This window comes from Equus przewalskii, chromosome 1 (genome assembly GCF_037783145.1).
Source record: "Equus przewalskii isolate Varuska chromosome 1, EquPr2, whole genome shotgun sequence".
In the NCBI taxonomy this organism is placed as follows: domain Eukaryota; kingdom Metazoa; phylum Chordata; class Mammalia; order Perissodactyla; family Equidae; genus Equus; species Equus przewalskii.
This window is the reverse complement of record NC_091831.1, coordinates 10,181,886-10,189,397: the sequence shown is the minus strand read 5'-3', so window position 1 is coordinate 10,189,397 and position 7,512 is coordinate 10,181,886.

Genomic DNA, 7,512 nt, shown 5'->3' with positions numbered 1-7,512 from the left:
GACACGTGTTTTACTCGTGTCTGTGTTGCTTTCCACAGACGCACTACACTCAAAAACACAGCGAGTGCTCAAAATATGGCTACTGAATTCAGTGGTTCCCGGCTTCAGAAACCTACCTCCTGGCTGGGGAGCTGGAAATAGGTGTAGGAAAAAGAAATCACAGCACAGACTGTATTAGTTTCTTACTGCTCCTTTTAATAAATTGCCACAAACTGGGTAGTTTAAAACAATACAAATTCGTTATCTGGCGGTCCTGGAGGTCAGAAGTACAAAGCGGGTCTCACTGGGCTAAAGTCAGGGCGTGGGCAGGGCTGCGCTCCTCCTGGACGCTCTGCGGGAGAATCTGCTTCTCTGCCTTTTCTAGTTTCTCGAGGCCCCGCGCTATCTTGGGCTCACGGCCCCTTCCTCCATCTTCCAAGGGCTTCGCACCCACCTCTGCTTCTGTAGTCACGTCTCCTTTCTCTCCTTCTGGCCCTCCTGCCTTCCTCTTGTGATTACACTAGGTGCACCAGCTGGTCCAGGATCATCTCCACATCTCAAGATCCTTAATTTAATCATATCTGCAAAGTCCCTTTAGCCAATAAGGTGACGTATTCACAGGCTCCAGGTTAGGATGAGGACACCTGCGGGGAGGAGCATTATTGGGCCTGCCTCAGAGAAGCACGGAACCAGGAATCCAGGGAGCAGGGTTGGGGGCGGGGCGCCCTGCCCCTCAGGTGGGGGTGGTCAGGATTGGCTTTCTAGAAGAAAAGGCTTTCCAGCTGAGCCGGGAAGGATAGGTCAAGTTGACAGGTAAGAGCACGAGTTTTGGACTCAGGCAAACCTGAAGTCTCAGTTTCCCTATGTGGAGATTCGTATAATGTCTATGTCATAGGGTTACGGGAAGATTAAATACGACACTGTATGTAAGGTGCCTGGTGCGTGGTCAGTATGCCACGTGACTGATATGAAGGACACAGAAAGACAGAGGACTTTGGAAACAGAGATGACGCCCAACGCAACTGCTCATCACAGACTATTCCCCCCAGGCTGAAAGGACACAGCACAAGAGAAATTGTCACTGAAAAAGGTAACACCCCGAGTGACCAGGAAAACATCTTATGGTGCCTCTTTCCTTCCCAGAATTATGTTCCACATCCAGTGGTCAAGGTTTCCCGCCAAATTTCTTGGCTTTTACCATCCAGAATAAAAAGAAGTTGGGGATATGGTCAAGCCAAAGGAAATGCCCAGGGCTCCAATCCGGGAACTGTTTCCATGGCAACACTGCACCACGCTGCAGCTGGGCGCGGCCATCTTGGGCTGTGCTTGAGGCGCTAGCTTTTGTTCTCGCCCCCTTCGAAGGAAATGCTCCCTCCTGGGGTTTATTTTAAAACACTGGGTCGAGTGTGTGAGACAAGTAAGTCTGACGGGGACTGTTGGGGATGATCCTCGTGGTGGGCGGCTGACCCTACCCGGCTGTTTGGCAGCTGGTTCCTAATGTGCGAGCCTGGTGAGTTGGGGTTTGACACCAACCAGGAAGGGCAGGGAAGCTTGCATTCTCCCTGTCTGCATGCCAGAACCCTGCTCAGGGAGGAATACGACCACCGGAACAGGAAAGTCACAGGTAGACACCCAACGCCCTCTGGATGCACTATGGAGGTGACAGCAGAACACGGGAGGGACATTGGACAGCAGAGGTGGCACCTCATGAAGGGCTGAGAAACCAGAGGTCAGGGGCCTGTGCATCCTCCAGTCCTTCAGCTGTGTAGTCACCCAGGCCTCTAATATTTAATATAAGAGGCTCACAGTCCCAAGCCACCTACTGAGGGCATCAGCACAGTCCCCTCCATTTCTGTAACTCACACTCAAAATCACCATCGGCTCCAGCTTCCAGCGCCCCCTGAGCTCTGCGGCTGGTCTCACCAAGGTCCCACCACCTCATCTGTTTGCTCCTCTCTGCCCGGCATTGACCTAAAGTTTCAGCAAATCTTTTCCCAAGTTTGGGGGCAATGAAGAGAGTTTACAGAAGAGCAAGAACTTCAAGTTAAGGGTAGACCTCTCCCTCAGCTCTTCCCACCTTCGAGAACCTCCCATTCACTTCCTGTCATGTTTGGTGCAGCTTCACCCCTCTGCCCTTGTTTTTCCTGGGCCTGTTAACCTCTATCTCAGGGCTTCCCAGGAGAAATTCACATTCCCCTCTTCCTTGATGAAGCAGGTTAGGCATCTGCTCCTCCTGCCTTCTCCCTCTGGATCAAGAGTTCGGCCTCACTTGGAGCCTTCACTTTTTCAACCCCAAAGGCCTCCAGGTTCTCCCCAAAAACAAAGAGCCATCTGCTGTGGAGCGAGTTAGGCCCCTCCTCCTCGGGGTGCACAGCCGCAACAGCTCTAGATTCAAACAGCAGAGTCCTCTCTTCCCACCAGAGCTGTAAAATCCCACTTGCTCTGAGTCACCAGTGTCATTTTCAAGAGCGTGCACCCGCACCTCTGAGCCAGCAGGATGCCTCTTTCTGGTTGAACAGAGACTCCTGGAAGGGAAACGTGTGTCTCATGGACCCTGGAGTCAGAAAAGATCTGAGTCAACTCCTGGCTCAACTAGCAGCGCATCCTAGGACAAGCTAGTTGGCATATCTGAGCCTGACTTTGCTCCTCTCTGAAATAGATGACAGCACGTACACTGCGGGATGTTAGAGGATTAAATAGGAGAGTTGACACACTTCTATCTTCAGCAAATGGTAGCCATTCTTGTCATTAGTATTCTACTTGGCAAAAACTCTTTCACCCATTTTTTTTAATTTCATCTCAAAATTGTGAGACAGGTGGGCCCAGGATTCATTAGACCCATGAAAACACACGCACAGAGTTAAAGGGTCCCCTGGCCAGGGAGACCCAGCTCACAAGTGGCTGAGCTCAGGCCAGAACCAAGGTGCACCTCCTCCTCCCGGCAGAGCTGCTTATTCTCGCTGCCTCCCATTGCGCTGGGGCGGCCGGAAGTGCAGCAGCAAGGGGGGTGCACTTCCTTCTCAGGTAACTCGATTTTCCCGGCAACTGGGTGTGACTGGTGTGGAAGCCACCCTGACATCAGCGCATTTCCTAGAGCCTCAGGCTGGACAGTTCTCTTCGTTGCATAAACTCCAAGATCAGTTACAAGCACAGGTGTGTCCCATCTGTGAGCCGCTTGTCTTCTCTCTGGACCAGGTGAAGTAGTGGAATGGGATCCCTAACAAAGTCCAGTTTGACGCTTTTAACAGGGAGTTTCCTCTTCCACCCCTACATTTTACTGATTCCAGTGCTGTGCCCTACTGCCTTCCAAGGCAATAGAGGTGGCTAGGAAAAAAACCTATTACAAAAGTGGCCATTTGAGGACACCAGACTAGAGGCCACAGGGAGAGGAGCCACAGGGGAGCAGGTGTGACTCTGGAATGGGTCAGATGGCCAGTTTTGGCAATGGAGTTGGCTTGGCTCTGTGTTTGCATGAATCAAGACTCTTGTGGTTGCAAGAAACAGAAACTTAACTGGAACTAGCTCACACAAAAAGAGAGATTCCTTATGAGCATCCAGGCTGCCTTGTGGCCTCTGTAGGGGAGGAAGAACTATTCCTCTACCCTCCAGGTTCTTCTGGTGGGTGTACGAATTAAATTGACATGAGCTAGGCTAACAGGAGAAAATCAAACAAATTTCATAACATGTATACGTGGGAGAAACCCAGGAAAACTGAGTAGCTCATCAATATGGCCAAAGCCACCACCTTGAATGCCATCTTCAGCTAAAGACCAAGGTGGTTCTTGGGGGTAGTGGTTTGGGACTTCAAAGAGGAGGAAGGCAATTCACATGGAGATGGAAAAGCAAGTGATTGGTAAACCAATGTTTGCCTTGCCTTGCAGAGACAATGGGACATGGGGAGGACTCTGATCAAACGGGACTTGCTGGGTTCCTCCCTGTCTACCACACCAAGCTCGTACTGTACTCTAGTTATCTACAGTAATAGCTCCTTCCTGGAACAGGCCTTCTGTCTTAAATTCTTCCAGTCACTTGGGAGGAAGTTCAAAGTTTCTTCCTGAGTCTTTTGTTCTTAAAAATAGTCAAGCCACAGAGACACATTTTGGGCTGGCAAATTCTGATTCTCTACATCTCCAAGGGCCAGAACTCAGCGGGTCCTAAAAGTGATGGGAGACAGGGGCTTGGACTCCTCAAGACTCTCTCCTTCCTTCACCACTCCTCCGTGAGTGCCCTCTCACTCTCCTCTTGTTACCACCCAAGATGGGGAAGCGGGGTCATCTGCTCACAGCAAGACAGCCAATAGTCAGGATGCAAGGTGGTAGGAGAGAAAGGACTTTATTATAGCTTGCTAGCAAGAGGGAAGATGGCCAACTCATGTCCGAAAGAACCATCTCACAGAACAAAGTCTACAGGACAGTCATACAAGGCTGGTCTCCAGGTGGGGGAGGTGGCTGGTCTCTGGATGGAGGCAGACATCTGGTCCCAGTCCCTGATAGTCCCTGATATGCATCAGAGAATGGAGCAAAGCCTTATACCCTGATCTTTCAGTTGCCATTGATGATGGCTATCAGTGAAGGCTCTCTGCCTAGGGGTCATCACATTCCTAAGGAACTCAAAAGAACAAAGTTATCATCTTAAAGCAGCTGGGAGGGGCCACAAAATCTACCGAGCATCTCTGAGCTAGTTACTAAGAAGTCATCTAAAATTACAGTATGGTTTCTTGTCTACAATATGGCTTTCCTTATGTCAACCTTGTGTTGAGCCAGCCTCACTCTTGCCCTCACTCTCTCTTCCCTTCTCTCTTGCTGGATTTTCTCTGCTCCTCAAGAAAACCTCAGTCTGCCAGCAACTCTCTGGTTGGCATCTGCTCCTTTAAGGAGATTCACAACCTTGAGCTAGAATCTCTTAGTTCCAACCTAAAAGGTCAACAACTGAGGAAGCAGTGCTTGACACTGCAATGAAATGAAATTCACCTGAAGTTGAGAGTCAGTTGTCTACATCAAAGAATGGGGCCCACGGGCAACATAGAGGACTGGGGAAGGAGAGTGTGGAGGCCTTAGGCACCTCTCAGAGTTGCCAGTGTCCTGGTCCCCTCCCTGTGCCAGGAGACAGGGCCACACTGTTTAAATGATTGCCTGGGTGCCCATTGCAGTTTCCATGTGTACTGAATGAAGGGTGAGTTCCGAGAAAAGTTGTGATGGGGAGAGGGCCCTGGGCAGAAAAGCCAGGAGATGCTCAGTACAACGCCGTTTGTATTTAAGGCAGAAAGCGTCCTCACAGGGTACCACATTCTCGGTTCTGGTGTATGCTGCGGTCCCAAACATTTCAGCAGGAACCTGTGGGGAACTGGAATTGGCCACAGCAAGATATGTCTCTTTGGCATGAGGATTATTTTGGGCTGGTTACTTTTAAAACCTGCAGACTTGAGAAAATGTGAAAAGCAGAAGTTACCCTTTGTAAGAGATTTTACATTTGTAAAGGAAATCTCCGTCTGTAAAGGTGTCTCCCTCTCTGTACCAGGAAGAGGGGGGATGACCTTATCTCTAGAAACTCTTATCAATGCGGAAGGCAAGGACTTAAATCTGCATAATAACCTTATTCTTGTTTACTGTGCTTTTCTGGTGATCTCCCAAAACTGACTCCCCGACCCCCAACATCCTCCTTTGTCTTTAGCTGAGGTTGATATTTAAAGTGAGAGCTTCCACCGTTTTGGTGAGTTGATCAGTTTACCTGAGCCTCTCCCATGTATGCATGTTATAAAGCTTTGTTTAATTTTCTCCTTTTATTCTTTCTCATGTGAATTTAATTCATTGTCCACCCAGAAGGACCCTGAGTGGGTAGAGGAAATGTCATCCTCCCCTATAAACCCAACCCAACCAGGAATTTACCACCTGCAACTGGGAACAGGAGCCCATGCAGAGGATGACCAGCATGGTGAGAAAGGGAGGACACATCCTGCGAAGGCTGCATTTCCTTTTTGAACTGTGGATGTCTAGAGGATGAAAGACAGGAGGAGGGGTGGGCATACCTCCTGCCCTTAAATATGCCACTGTGGTGCCAGAGGGGTGGGGTGGCTTCTGTACGACCCAGCAGGCAGAACCAGGGCAAAAAAGTGGAACTTGGCAGGACACAGATTTTTGACACAATATAAGACCAAGCCGCCTTTGGGGATAGGAGATGCCCCCCTCCTGGAGGTGTGCACGCAGGGTGGATGGCCACACAGTACCTCATGGAGGAAATGGAGTTAGAGGACTCCTACAACTTCTTCCAGTATTAAAGTGGAGCCCCCAGTGCTGACCCTGGTCACTGTGTCACAAGCCCTCCTTCTATGGGGCCAACCTGAAAGGCGGCCATCACTGGACATCAGGGAAGACACTGGACACAGCGTGTCCTGCAACAGCACTCATCCCGGGCGCTGGACACCTGCTCCCTGTGGCGGGTCTTGAGAAGGTTCTGTGGCCAAGTGCCTTGTGAGGTACCTTCGCCTGTGGCCCCTCACACAGCTCCGCAAAGTGTGGGAAAACTATGATGATTCCCGCTTGACAGCTCAAGGCACTGAACCCCGAACCGTAAAGGTCCACCACTTAGGACACAGGAAAATTAATTGTGGCATGTTCACAGGATGGGATACTAAATGCAGCAAAATATAAATCTGTATGCGTATATCCATACATATATCTGCAGGCTAGAATTCAAAAACAAAGTTGAGTGAAAAAACAGAGCTGTAGAATAATACACACTAAGATATCTTAATGAAATTCTTAAAGCCCACATAAACCAATGCATATTGCCATAGACATATATGCAATATATAAATGTATGAAAAAATGACACAAATTAATAACAACTGGAGTGAGGAGGCGGAAGAATGGCATTGGGTGAAAGTGCTCGAAGGGAAGTTCAGACATATTCGTAGCACATTTCTTTTTTATTTATAAAAAAGCAAATATAGCAACGTGTGAACAACTGTTAAACCGGGTTAGATGGAAGATGCGTGTTTGCTGTACTGAGAGGCAGAGACGGGAACAAAGTGAGGCCCCAGTCGATTGAATAACTTGTCCAGCGTCACCCAGGATACTGGCTAAGATGCACCCTCCAGGCTGTACACCCAGTGGCGAGTGGATCCTGACCCAGTTCTGCTCACTCCTGCCTCTGCCTCACGCTGACCTGGAACCACTGTGCTTGACGGCCCCTCGCCCTCACTCGCCCTCATCTCTCCCTCCACCCATTGCCTGGACGCCAGCAGCCTCCGCCTTTAACAACAGGGAAGCTCAAGAGGTCCAGGGAGGGGCTGGCCCGGTGGTGCAGTGGTTAAGTTCGCTCGTTCAGCTTCAGTGGCCTGGTGTTAGCTGCTTCAGATCCTGGGTGTGGACATGGCACTGCTTGCCACACCATGGGCATGGATGTTAGCTCAGGGCCAGTCTTCCTTAGCGAAAAAAAAGAGGAGGATTGGCAGCAAGTGTTAACTCAAAGCTTATCTTCCTCCAAAAAAAAAAAAAAGTTCCGAAAAAAGGAGGTCCAGGGAGGGTGAACCGC